Source organism: Mytilus trossulus, chromosome 8, assembly GCF_036588685.1.
Source record: "Mytilus trossulus isolate FHL-02 chromosome 8, PNRI_Mtr1.1.1.hap1, whole genome shotgun sequence".
Classification (NCBI taxonomy): Eukaryota; Metazoa; Mollusca; class Bivalvia; order Mytilida; family Mytilidae; genus Mytilus; species Mytilus trossulus.
The window spans coordinates 72,832,784-72,846,461 of NC_086380.1; positions in this window are offsets into that span (position 1 = coordinate 72,832,784).

Below are 13,678 nucleotides of genomic sequence, written 5' to 3' on the forward strand. Positions count from 1 at the left end.
CAGTTTTCTTGTTGAAGGCCGTACTGTTGACTTCTACGTCATTTTGTCGTTAATGAAAGAGATTTCTCATTGGCATTTATAGCACTTCTGTTAATGTTTATATTAGACTATAGCATGGTGATTGACGGACAGCGCACACGGACAGACAAGTGTATACCATACACCGTTCTGACTAAGTTGGGTGTATAAAAACTATTCAATCTAATTCACAGATTCATTATTTCTAGATATAAAACTTCTAAGGAACTGGAAATGATAGGTAGAATTAGATATACATGCTTACATTTACATGTATATGGCCTTTATATAATGTTTTATGTATCTTATAAATGCAATTTCAGTTATTACTCTTCTACTTGTCCTAATACAGTAAAAGTACAAAAGGGACTAAAAAGACATCTACTTAATTATAAGAGTTTAACAATTTTCGTTTAAACTGAAAGAAATAATTGTCCGTTGAAAAAATGTATTTCTCTTTTTAGAAATTAAAAAAAAATGCCAACTTTTTAAAATTCGTACCGATCATTGTAGCTTCATAAAAGTGAGCATTTTATGATGTTTTCCCCTGAGCATTGTTTTGTATAGTAAGCATAAATGAGAATTTTGTTTTAAAGAACTAAACTTTTATTCACATTCAGGTACGGATGCTTTTATAAAATGTTCATTAAACATTAACGAAGCAAGGGTTTATATAGTAAGATACTTTTTTTCCTTAAGACAAGTGTATATGATACCAATCATCGGCAATGTCAAAATATAGTTTTATATATTTTTTCTATCTAGCCGTAAATATAAAATTGAACAACATTACAGAACGAACAATATTTTAAGAGATTCAAATTAGGTTAAAATTGTCGACAGTAAATTGAAACTAGTATACTACAATAAGTGTTTGTGTTCATTATTGTTTGATTTTTACTGAATATTTGTGACTGCTAAATCTCATTTTTCTTGACAAAACGTATTCTGACACAAAGATTATATTTTTGAAAACTAAGTCTTTTCTACCTTAAGAATAGATTACCTTAGCTGTAATTGGCAAAACTTTTAGGAACTTTTGGTCCTCAATGCTCTTCAACTTCGTACTCTATTTGACCTTTTAAAATGTTTTTGATTCGAGCGTCACTGATGAGTCTGTTGAAGACGAAACGCGCGTCTGGCATAATTATAAATTTTAATCCTGGTATCTATGATGAGTTTTATTATAATCAGCGAAATACACGAAATTGGGCGTTTTATCTAAATTTTGTTTTACATAACGTCATAGAGCTTTCATGTCATAATCAAATTGCGTTAGCGAATGCGCGTTAACAAAAGAAGGCTGTTTGGTCTTTAATATGAGCCATCCAAATGACAAAAGGATATCTATAAAACAAACTTTGATCATCATTCTGTCAGTTAAGACGAACTTCATTATTGCTTTTATAGATACCTGTTACTCGTGGTAGTTTTGCAGCTATCACGTCGATTTCTTCTTGTTATTCTTTTGGTATTGACCGTTTTATGCCTCTTGAGGTTGAAGGTTGATCTTCCATGTTACGTGAGTAGCATCAACTTGTCGTCTCACAGCATGTAAATCTTAGAAATCATTCTCCATTTCTCCATCCGTGCTTTCATACAACATTGGCAGCTATACTGTTATTGTCATTTTTTCTTGAAAAATAAAATCAACATACGGGTTGTCATGAATCAGTAGGCAAGTTATTATATGTATAGATGTTTAACCTTATCTTTATTTATGATATAAACACAGTTATACAAAATCAGTAACAGAAGGTAACGTCTTAAATTTTAACTTAAAAAATTTACTAAAAGAAAAGAAAACTGGTGTCAAATGATGTAGATTCTTCCAATAAGATGTTTGGTACGATAACAATACATATCAATTTTTGGAGATTTGTCAATGACAAAGGTCAATTTAAGGGCATACGATACAGGTGCACTTGTTTTTTTCTTGACGTCAAACTATGACTTATCGGGAAAAGATTCAGTTTTCGACTGATTTATATCATTCTAACTTATTTACCATGAAAACGAGTGCATGGACTCTACTTTTAAAAATTTGATTTGGTTTGGTTACGTAGGAAGATTATGTGTGCCAATATTCATGAAAACGTCAATAGCGTAATTGTTTTAAATTTGATACATATACACAAAACAGATATTTTGACAAAAATAGTTCTATTTAACTTTTTCCACATGTCTTTAAGCATGTTAAGTCAACTTAAAAAAAGATTTGTCTTGTTACATTATAATTGAGACCAATTATGGCCCTTACCGAACTTATTCCAAATTTAAAGGAAATTTATATAAAACAGAATTTACAAATGATTTAACAAAAAACAAAAAACAGCTTGTGTTTATCTTATGAAACAAAAAAGTTATGTACTTCTGTCGTAAGGGAAAATACGTCCAGAAATCCAAATTTTGAGCAAATATATAAATTAGCCCTCATTTTACTCATAATGTAGCACAAGAAGGTATATTTTGTATTACATATTTGATTTAATCAGGCAAAAAATAACCTATATGCAAATTGTCAACAACATTTCAATATGGGATCAAAACTGTATTGTATGCCCTTGATGTTATAGATTCTGACCTTCGTCCTTACTTCTACATGTTGTCTATAAAGCCATCACGTTTTCTTTTATTCAGTTTGACAACATATAACGTTGAAAAAGATCAACTAGAAATGACCTTTTGTAACCCACGTTGACTAGTAAATTGTTATTTTCTCTCGCAAATTTCATGTAAAGTATTTGGAAACTAAAATTGAAAATGGAAATTGTGAATGGAAATGGAGAAACTGTATTTTTAGGGTCAGTGTGGTGTACATGGTGTACATGTAATCTATAAACTAGAAAGTACATTTAGTAAACCGGTAGTAGCAAATTGCCTTCATGATTTCAATTAAAAATATTTGAAAAGCATATTTTTTTGGAATCAAAAGGGAAGTTATTTTAATACGCCAAATGTTACCTTTTTAAAACCGACTGTAGTTGATAATCTTCATCATTTGATAAAAAATAACCCCCTAAACAAACCAAAATTGTTATGAAATTAATCTGTGCTATATAAGTTATCGTTACATTTTTTTCTACGAAGGTCACTTTCATGTTATTGAGAAAATAGTTTTTGCATATTTGAATAAAAGAGAGACGTAAAATACCAACGGAATTTTCAAATTTATTAGTTAAATAAAAATGACAAAAACGTAAAACAGCAGTTTACAAAACACAACATAGGAAACTAAAAACTGAGTAATATGAAATTCATTAAAAATAAAGCATATCACAAAAAAAAGAAAGAATGAAAGACCTTCAATTGTTCTGTAAACAATTTTTCTAATGTAATATACTGTTACTACCAAAAATAGGCGAAAGATACAAAAAGGACATTTGAACTCATAAGTTGATAATGAACTGACAACGCCGTAGCTAAAACGAAAAAGACCAACAAACAAACAACAGTTAACAACACACTTGCACTTTGTACCTCCACAACAACAATCATTTGAGAGAATACTAGTTTTAACACAATTAGAAAAGCCGACTTTGTACAGTGCAGGGGGGTAACTCTTAATGGTTAATTCACTGCGTCATAAAATTGGGACATTCAATCAGATGAAGTAAACATGCTTAAAGTATTAAATGAAATCGAACCAAAGAGACAAATAATGAACAAAACACAATAATAAATAAAATAAGACAACAAAACAAAATAAAAAGAATATAAGGTTACAATGATTGCAAACATGACATAAAGTTACAAAGTTAAACTGTAAATTTTGTAATTTTCATTTTACAAATGTTTTATATGGTTTAATTTTATTTAACTTTTTTGTTTTATGGCATTGTATGTCTTTTCTAATGAATGCATGTATTGGGGATGAATTCACGTATGCATTATGTATACGAAAAGGTGTATGTGCCTGATACTAAAAGTAAAAAAAAATGAACTACGTGAAAAATTCAGAACATTTTGCAGAAAGAAAAGTCCCTAATCAAATGCCAAAATCAAAAGCTCAAACACATCAAACAAATGGATAACAACTGCTATATGCCTGACGTGGTAAAGGCATTTTCTTATGTTTTCTTAAATGGTAGAAAATATTTGATTTAACCTAGATTTAGCTTTAACTCTAACTTGTATGTAGTTGCATCTAATTCAATAACATTCACAACGATGTGTGAACAAAACAAACAGACATAATAGTTAAAAATGTCATTGTATGTCTTTAGTTTATTTAAGTGTCTTGGACTCAAAACATGCACATACGTTCCTGAAAAAGTGTTAGTATTAATGATAAGATATAGAAATAACTGTTAATAAATAAATGGCTGAAAGGCTGATAAAAGGCAAATTGAGTAACCTTTTAATACAAATATTAACATGGCTAAAATCTACAATCTGGCTGTGCAACAAAATTGGGACTTACATTCTGACATACCTTAGCTTATTGCTGATGTATTTAAACCGCTTTTTCGCACTCTCTTGTTAAACAAGAAATTGATAGCCTGATTTTTGCAAGCCTGTAACCTGCTGAATTTGACGCGCAAACGTTTTTGATTTGCACCATATTATATGCCATGTTAACGTATTCCCCTACAGCAGGATAATGTTAACCTACACCACAAACTACAGCTTTTAGAGTCTTAACCAATGCAACTTCCCTTTTATTATTGACTTATATGACTACTGCAGATTCACGACTTACAACATTGCGTACACAATTCTTATGTTTAGGTATGTAGAAATTGTTCTATTGACGGACTCACACTAATTAATTGTACACTCTCTTATTTACCATCCATTTGTAATGTTACAAAGACTATTTTTTAATTAAACCTAAGGTTTGGTTTCTTCTTTACAACCTTGTTACAAACATTCTGCCTTTGCATTGTGCCTTTTGGCATAGGAGGAATACATGAAGTAGTCAAAGGTGCTCGCGCACTATCGATACCAATATTACAGTGTATCACGCCAGTCTGAACCCCATAGTTATTTGTAGCACTCATGCGGCAGGGACTTTCTGTGTTAATTTCTCTTAACAATTTATATTTTTTTAGACTTTGTACTTTTCATTTACAAAATCCAAACGAGACCCTACTGAGTCTCTTGGGACATCACAATTCAACCTTTTTTTAAATGACAAATTATTAGATTATTAATATATGATCTCCTCTAGATATTAATCTAGATAATCATAAGACAAGTTATCGTGTCTGAGTAAACTGACCGTCTTAGCGCAATTTTCAGATTGTGGGGCTACATAATATGTCTTTTCATAACTATCTTTTGATACCAACTTGAATTCCTTTGTAATAAATCGGGGTAACCAGACATATTAAGTGGTGCTGTTTTGTGTCAAATTTTTAGTGGACTATGAACATTCAAGTGTAGGGGATCCGAATGCAAGTGTATGATTTTTTTGAAAACTGCGGTGATGAAGCTGTAGATGAAGCAACACTATTAATAACATCACATCCTTGATTTGTTGCTAAGGGTTTAAAACGCAATAGAAATGCTTGGTTACTAAATTTATATAGTTTTTTTTTCATTTCCCTTTTATTTTCCAAAAGAAGACTAATCACTATGTTATATTTGTATAATTCTAAATAATGACATCATAAGATCATGACGTCACAAAAGCGATGACGTTACAATGTACACTTCACTAAAACCAGGGTTCATTTTTCCGTATTTGAGCACATACATATTGAGAACTCTAAAATGGTTATTCCTTGATGGATATTTAAACTAAACTTGTTTTGAAAGATCTATTAATTATCTTAACAGTAATACAAAAATTAGGTTTTTTTTTTTCTTCAGTGAAACAAACAAATAAGAAACACATTTGTTTCTGAGTGAAAAACTCCTTAAATCTACCGGAACACGGTGTCTTTTATAAAGACAGTAAGGTAGTAAAGGTTTATGAAATGAACTTATAGCTATCAAAGGTAAAACAATGTTTAACATATGAATTGAAAACAATAATAATAATAATTAAAAACCAATTGTTCAGAGAATATGATATGTTGTAAAATTAAGTTTAAAATGTCATTTCAATCGTCAACTGATAGATTATTGTACGCTGATTCCATAAATATATGGTTTCTATACATTTTTTTTAAATAAGGGAGATAATTTGTTACTTCCGGTTTGAAAAATGTTACTTCCGATTATATTTGAATATTTAATTGACAGTGATTCCAAAAAGATCTGGTTCTATATACTTTTTTATTAATAAAGTACAAAAAATAGCTACTTCCGGTTTACACAAGGTCACTTCCGGTTATTTTTTTCAAGGTTAAATGGTTTGATTCCTTTCGCCAAAAGTCTCATGGCTATATCATGTATACATATGAGCTGAAAGCAAAGGTCAAAAACTAGAACGTCAAATTAATCTATGACCTTGAGATCAATTTCAAGGTCATAAACCAAGGACCTAAAATCAAAAGACCATAGGTCTTAATTATATTTGGTTAATCAGTTATATCACCATACGCGTATTTTTAAATACAAGAGGGGAGAAAACTCACTTTTAAGTTCAAGGAACCCTTGCAATCAAAATTTACGTGTTACGACATGTCGCAACTAACAATTTAGAAAAAATAATTTGTCGATATCTTATACGGTTTCTGGAAATTAGTGGAAATAAGCCAAATTAAAATAGAATATGACCTTGACCTTTGACCTTGACCTATTTTTTTATTTTTTTGGACCAAGGACCTCAAATCAAAAGATCCTAGGTCTCTATCACTTATGATTTATAAGATAGAAATTCATATCACTTATATCAGATGCATAAGGGGAAATAACTCTCATATGGAGCGGTCATATCGCTTCGGTCAAAATAGGACAAATCATGCGAAGGATATAACGAGCAATTTTGTAAAATAAATTTGTCTTAATCTTTTACGGTTGCGAAGGAGATGCGCTAACAAGGAAAACAGTGTTTGGGGAGATAACTCCTACAAAGAAAAGTATTCGTTTACGCAGGGTAAATTTCAAAAGCGCATAAACTGTTCGATATCATATACCAAATATCTAAGCGACATATTGCGAAACAAATGTTTATCGCAAGAACAAAATTAGGCGGAAGAAAAAAAAAAAAAAAAAAATAATCAGAAGAAAAACAATAGGTCTTTCCACAGAAAAGTGGAAAGACCTAATAATATGCTTTTTTTTTTTAAAAACACTCCGTCACATTGACATGTAAAACAAGAGGTAAATACATACAAAATACAATCACATACAATCCAAGAAATAAATAAAACAACTTAGAAATGAAATATATAGAAAAATTGGTTCCTTTTCCTTTTTTCCATAAAAAGAAATCAGGAACAGTATAAAGTATGCGTACTTTAACTTATTAAAAATGAGCTTATTTTATTTCAGATGGGGAGTAAACTTCAAAGAAGGTCCGAAAAGATGTCAGTGGAATTAGTAAATCAGTAAACGTAAGAACACACAGGACAGAGGCATACATTAATAAATATTATAATACCATTAGTACATTTTGTACTTAACAACATGTAAACTTCAGAGTAACAACAGACAACTCCCATTTACACCATAATAGAATTATGAACTGTATCTTACACGAAAACGCCATCAAAAAAGATGCCAAAGGTAAATTTCTAAAAGTAGAATATGAAATTTAGTTTTAGTTTGTAATGGCGTTATTTTATGTATTTTCTTACTATAACCAGAATAAAAATATAAAACTGTGTTAGTAATGGTGCAATTATTTCTATTTTCTAATCAGTTTTTTAAAAACAATAAAAGAAATCCTGTTCATATAGTAGCTTTCAACTAAAAACCATATAAATGAACTAGCTGATTAATTATCTTAACTTTTACATACATGAAGAAAATGAAATGAGAATCCAAACCACAAACGATAAGTCGTAACACAATAGCAAACCTGAAATTACAAACGAAATATCATAACTTAATAAAAGAAAGTTGAAAATATGAATACCATGACACGTCTGATAGCAAAGTAAATTCACATTTTCGAGAATAGGTTACGTTCTGTTCTTAGCAGACCAGACGACGTACAAAATGTTTGGTAAACCACAATCTAACATGTTTAAGGGCATATCCAACAGTTTATTTCTGACGGTGAGAATTTTCCCCTTTTAAGATATATAGGCTGTTTTGTACCTGCTTAAATCAAATATGTAATAAAACATATACCTTCATGTGCTAGAAAAAAAAAATTGAGTAAATTGAGGTCGAAATATCAGATATTTGCTCAAAATTCGGATTTGTTGACGTATTTTCCCTCCCAACAGAAATGCCTACTTTTTTTATTTTAAAAGATAAACACAAGCTATTTTTTGTTAAATTATTTATAAGTTCTCTTTTATATAAGTTTCCTATAACATTTTCAAATTCATATATCAAAAGAGGGGTCCATGAACTCGTTTAAAAGTTAAATCAATTTGAATGATAAAAATCAGTCAAAAATGCACCTTTTCTCGATATGTCACAGCACTTCTGCAACAATTCCCCGTAGATTGGCCGTGAAAATGTCCGTAAAGATGCTGGTAATTTTTACAGTGTTTGTCACGGTTAATTAATAGTGGGTCGTGAAACTTATGCGTGACAATGCCGTGGAATGAATGTCGTGAAAAGGCTGTGGAAAGTTTGTGAAAGGCCTTGAAGAGGTGCCACCTTAAAACTTGAATGAAAAGACCGTAGAAACCCTGTGAAATAAAATGTACACCGTGAAAAAGTCGTGATAATGCATTATGTACCCATTGTGAAAAGACCGTGAAGAGTAGTACAGTATGCCTTTATTTGTCGTGAAGAGGTGCCAACTGAAAACTGTGAGACTATGAAAACCCATATTAAAATGCTGTATTTTTTTAGTAATAATTGTGACAAAGAATACAAATATTAATTTTTAATAGAACTGTAGTAATCATGTAACGAAAACATAAAAGCACACAATTATCAATGTGATTAAGTAGCTAAAGTCAACTGTGACATGTATTGTAGAAATTTAGTACATCTCTTGGGTCTGATTCTACCACTTTAGCAATATTTGCCTATTGTAATCCTTCACTTCATACCTTTTGAATAACTATTCCAGAAAAACATTTATAGAAGTTCCTGTTAATTCCCAGGAAATACTTTAAACTGAAAAGATCTTTCCAACTGGATTCCTGAAGTATTTTATGTAAAGACTGCTATATCCTTTTGCTCTTCATTCCTAGAATAAATAAAGAAACATAACGTATATTATACATGTATATAAAAAAAACTATTAATATATTCAAATTAATTTTTGGCATTTATGTACATACATATACTAAAAACAGCTACAATATTATTCCATGCAATGCAGTACTTCACGGTTAATGACCCCATATTGAACAGGGGCAGATTTTCATACTGAGGGTGAACATGGCATGCAAAATACTAAAAACCATCATTGAAACAGAACAGCCACTCTGAAACATGAATAGGTTGTCCCATATTTTCATACCATTTTTCCAGAAAATCTGCCCCCTATCCAATATGGCAGCATTAGTTAACGAAGTTCTGAACTGTCAACTTATATTATTTTTCTTAAATTTTTTAAAGACTAAAGACATTTTTAAAAAGATAGACTATTAAATTAAAATGTTTCTTTGAAGTAATGATATGTGTGGCTAAAGCCAAACTTGTCTATACTAAGTTGCCGTAATGAGTCACAGCTATTTATTTCACAGGGGACCAGGGGCGTAGCAACTTTTACTGCAGGCACATTCGCCATTCCAGTTATTTTTTTAAATACTTCATTGTCATACCAATTATTCTTATGATATGGCACAAACCCTTCTAGAAAGGACATTTTGCCGTACAAATATTACATACTTTCCCTGCTACGCCTCTAATAAAAACCTTTTGAACTCTGTGTCCCAACGGCCAAGTCAGATAATACTGAAATAGCTCCCGATACATTCAAAGGGGGTTTCGCCTCTGATTATCAGAGTGAACTCCATTTCAGAGATAATTATTGCTATTATAATCACATCCAAGTATCTATGTCTATGTCTACGTAGTGTACTGTACATTAATGTCATTTTATTTATGTGGCCAGTGTGGGGGAAAAGGACCCCCCTTTTTTCCCAAAATACATAAACAAAACAAAACCGTAATCGTATTTAAAGGATCCGGTAAGTCTTAGAAAACATTAACCGAAATGATTAAAGGAATCAAGTGCAACAAAATCAAACATAAGAGAATATATCACATGCATGTTTGCGCGGTTTCTGCAAATTTAGTGAAAATCAGTTCAATGGGAATGCTCACAATGTCATCAACATTTTGGTGAAATGATGCATGAAGGAATGAGATATTAATAACTTAACTTACCTTAAACTTGCTGTCACTCGTCTTGCATCCATAAGGTAAGTATTAATCGACCTTCGGCGTCTTTCAAATTTCCTAACTTGCGGAAATTAAAAAAGTTCTCGTTTTTGCATGTTTCGGTTCCAATTAAAATTAATGTTTACTTTGTTTATAATAATGTACAGACGAGAAGCAAAATACTTTTCTTTAAATACAAAATATTTATTGGCACAAAGTCATTAATTATAACAATGAATAGTTCCATTTAAAGACAGTCCTGTACAGTACTAGTATTACATATAATAATATTTAAACAGACATATATTTATAATGAAAAGTTTATAGGATATTTCAAAAAAATGTGAATGGAAATAATAAGACCATATTACAATAATCACATGGGGTGTTCTAAATCTGAATGAGAATAAGAAAAAATTGACATGAAAAAATATCACGGCCTTTTTACTGGTTTCAACAACCAGTGAAAAGGCCGTGATATTTTTATTAAGCATAGAGGACAAATTATCACGGCCTTTTCACGGGATATAGAAATTTCACGGTATTTTTCTAACATCACGGCCTTTAGAATTTTTTTTTACAAAAGTCACGGGGTATTATCACGGGGTTTTCACGGCCCTGTGATATATCACAGACATTTTACGGCTTTTAATGGGCTGTTGTTACAGAAGTGCAGTTTAACGTCGCAAAATAACATTTTACGTTAGCAACGTCATTACCTCCCCTGTTACTGTTACGTATGCCCTTAGGACGTTGTAACAATTCCGTGAGTAAGTTTAGACACATACACATCGTATAGATCTATCAATTCGTAATGATGTTCATAAAATTTACTAAGTGTCATTTTCAATCTTTCCTCCTCATCATTCTGTTTGAGCAGTTTCTGCCTAAGGAGCACACTCATGTATTAAGTCATTATAGTGTGAACATGTACGAGCATAACATATCAACTGAGCAGTCCTGCTTGTATCAGTAGTATACTTAATTTCAAGTTCACTGGGCTATGTAAGGTCGTTATTTTCCCTGATTAATATGTAAACTTGACATAAACACTTAGTTTATTTGATAGTTATTTTACTTTTAAATTTTCCATCTTAAAGTCAGACATAGTTTTCTTTTGTCATATAGACTAAAATACCCCCAAAATGTTCTTTTTTCATGTTAAATGTACATTACAATATTTTGCATTCTTCTTGTCTGTTCTGGGGAAAAGATGTAGGTTTATAATGTTATCTCGATGTACTGCTATACAGAAAACACTTATTATGAATAGGACGTTAAACATTAAAAAAAATAATACTAGAAAACAACATAGCACCCCTTTTACAAAGTTAATTTATATAATAATATAATAATAAGGGGGTACAGAACACCTAAGAAAAGATAACTCTTACTCATAGTCTCATTCATTGCTGCGTTTTAAAATTATGTGCAATATGCAAGCTTTTAAAAGATCATGATCAGAATGTTTACATTATTGCTAAGACCAGCTGTACACCCTTTGTTATTCATTTAATCCTTAAAAATCATTTAAAGTTAATCATTTTCAATAAATGAACCTTCAATGAGACATAATAGGGAAATTTCAAAGTGAAATAAATTTACAAAAAGAAAACAAGGGCGTTTGAAAAGGAGGGAAACAGAAAGAGAAGGTACCATAACTGTTTTCGTTTTTTACTTGGCAATGCCTTCATGTAGGTCTTAAATAAAATGAAATAAAGTGCAAAAAGTCTAAGGATGCTACCATTTGATATTAGGGGGGGGGGGGGGGGGGGGGGCTAGGATTTATAAAATTTTGACCTGCAATTTTTTATAGTTGAACTCATCATTATATTAATGTCCTTCATTTTTTATTTTTCATTCTTTACGGACCTGTACTTTTCATTAGTTTACTGAAATTGTTTTCATAAATTGTCATCCTGTTATGCTAAATTACTGATCCTGCCTTTGTTTGTTCCAAAGCCTGTCTTGCCTTTTTCAAATTTCATCCAAGCCCCCCTCCTCAAATGAGGATGGATATGACCTTTATCGGGACTCAGGGATCGTGTGTTTCTAATGTTAAGATTTAGGGATCGACCCTTTCAAAATCCAAAATTCTATTTTTGGATATCAGGATGCGGGATTTAAATTTATCTAAATTCAGAACCTCTGGATTTCATGTTTTTAAGCCGGGATTTCGGGATCAGGACCCGAATGTTTATGTTTATGTCGCCGTGTGCTCACACGGCGACATAAAAAAAATCGAGGAGCAAGTGATGAGAACTAATTTTAATAAGATTGTAGCTCCCTCCGACAATAAAATGTTAACCAAATAAATAAGAATCCCTGGACAATTACACAATGCTTATGTTCGTAAATCTTCTAATCAACTTGATTCAATCAAAATTGAATTGACTTCTCATATTTTTGTTTGTTAAACAAGACTAGTATTTTTAAATAAAACACTATGGCCTTAGTTATACATTGTACATGTAGTAATTTAAAAAAGATTACGAATACTTCATGATTTTTATAATTGCTGTCATATTATTTAAAGTGCAATTGGATATTTTATTGAATGATTTATATTCATTTAAAAAGTTTGAAGATACCCAGAGGGATACTCAACCACCAGTGCATCATTAAAATGTCACGGAACAAGGCAAAAAGAAGAAAAAAACATCTCATTCAGTCCAAAAAAAACTAGACATATTTTTGCTTTCTTAATTCATCTAAAAAAAACTTTATCTTTCTAGTATCTTTTTCCAACCTTTATCTTGACATGTGTAGAAAATTAACGGGTGTCTTCTATTCCGTCCGCAATTTTAGGGAAAGTAAAGTCTATATTTAGAATCATAGTTGAAACTGAAACTACACATGTATGATATAAATAGAACATGTTATTTTCGCTTTATCAAACTTCAATTTCGAAGGGATAGCAAAATTTGTTATTTTCTTTTGTTGTTCCATTGTCATGTTTGTGTATCTTTTCGTTTTTTTTTTATCAAATGCAATTTTGAAATAAATATAAAAAAAAAAGTGTGATGTTATTGCAAGTGACAAGTGAAAATGTTTATTTTCAAGTCTCAATTCAAGATTATTACCGAATAGAGTAATCATTCTCTATCATAATAAGGGGCCCAAAAATAATGTGAAACTTGTAACTGCCGTGCTTTTAACTTAAAATCAGTTGTATCTAATTGTCATATTTATAAACCTCTGCAGAAATACTAAAAAATGGTCTATGTTTAACGAACTTGATTTAACAGTATAAGGATTTTGCATAGTCAGCTCTATTTCGTCTCTCATAAGCCGTAATTCTTTGCAC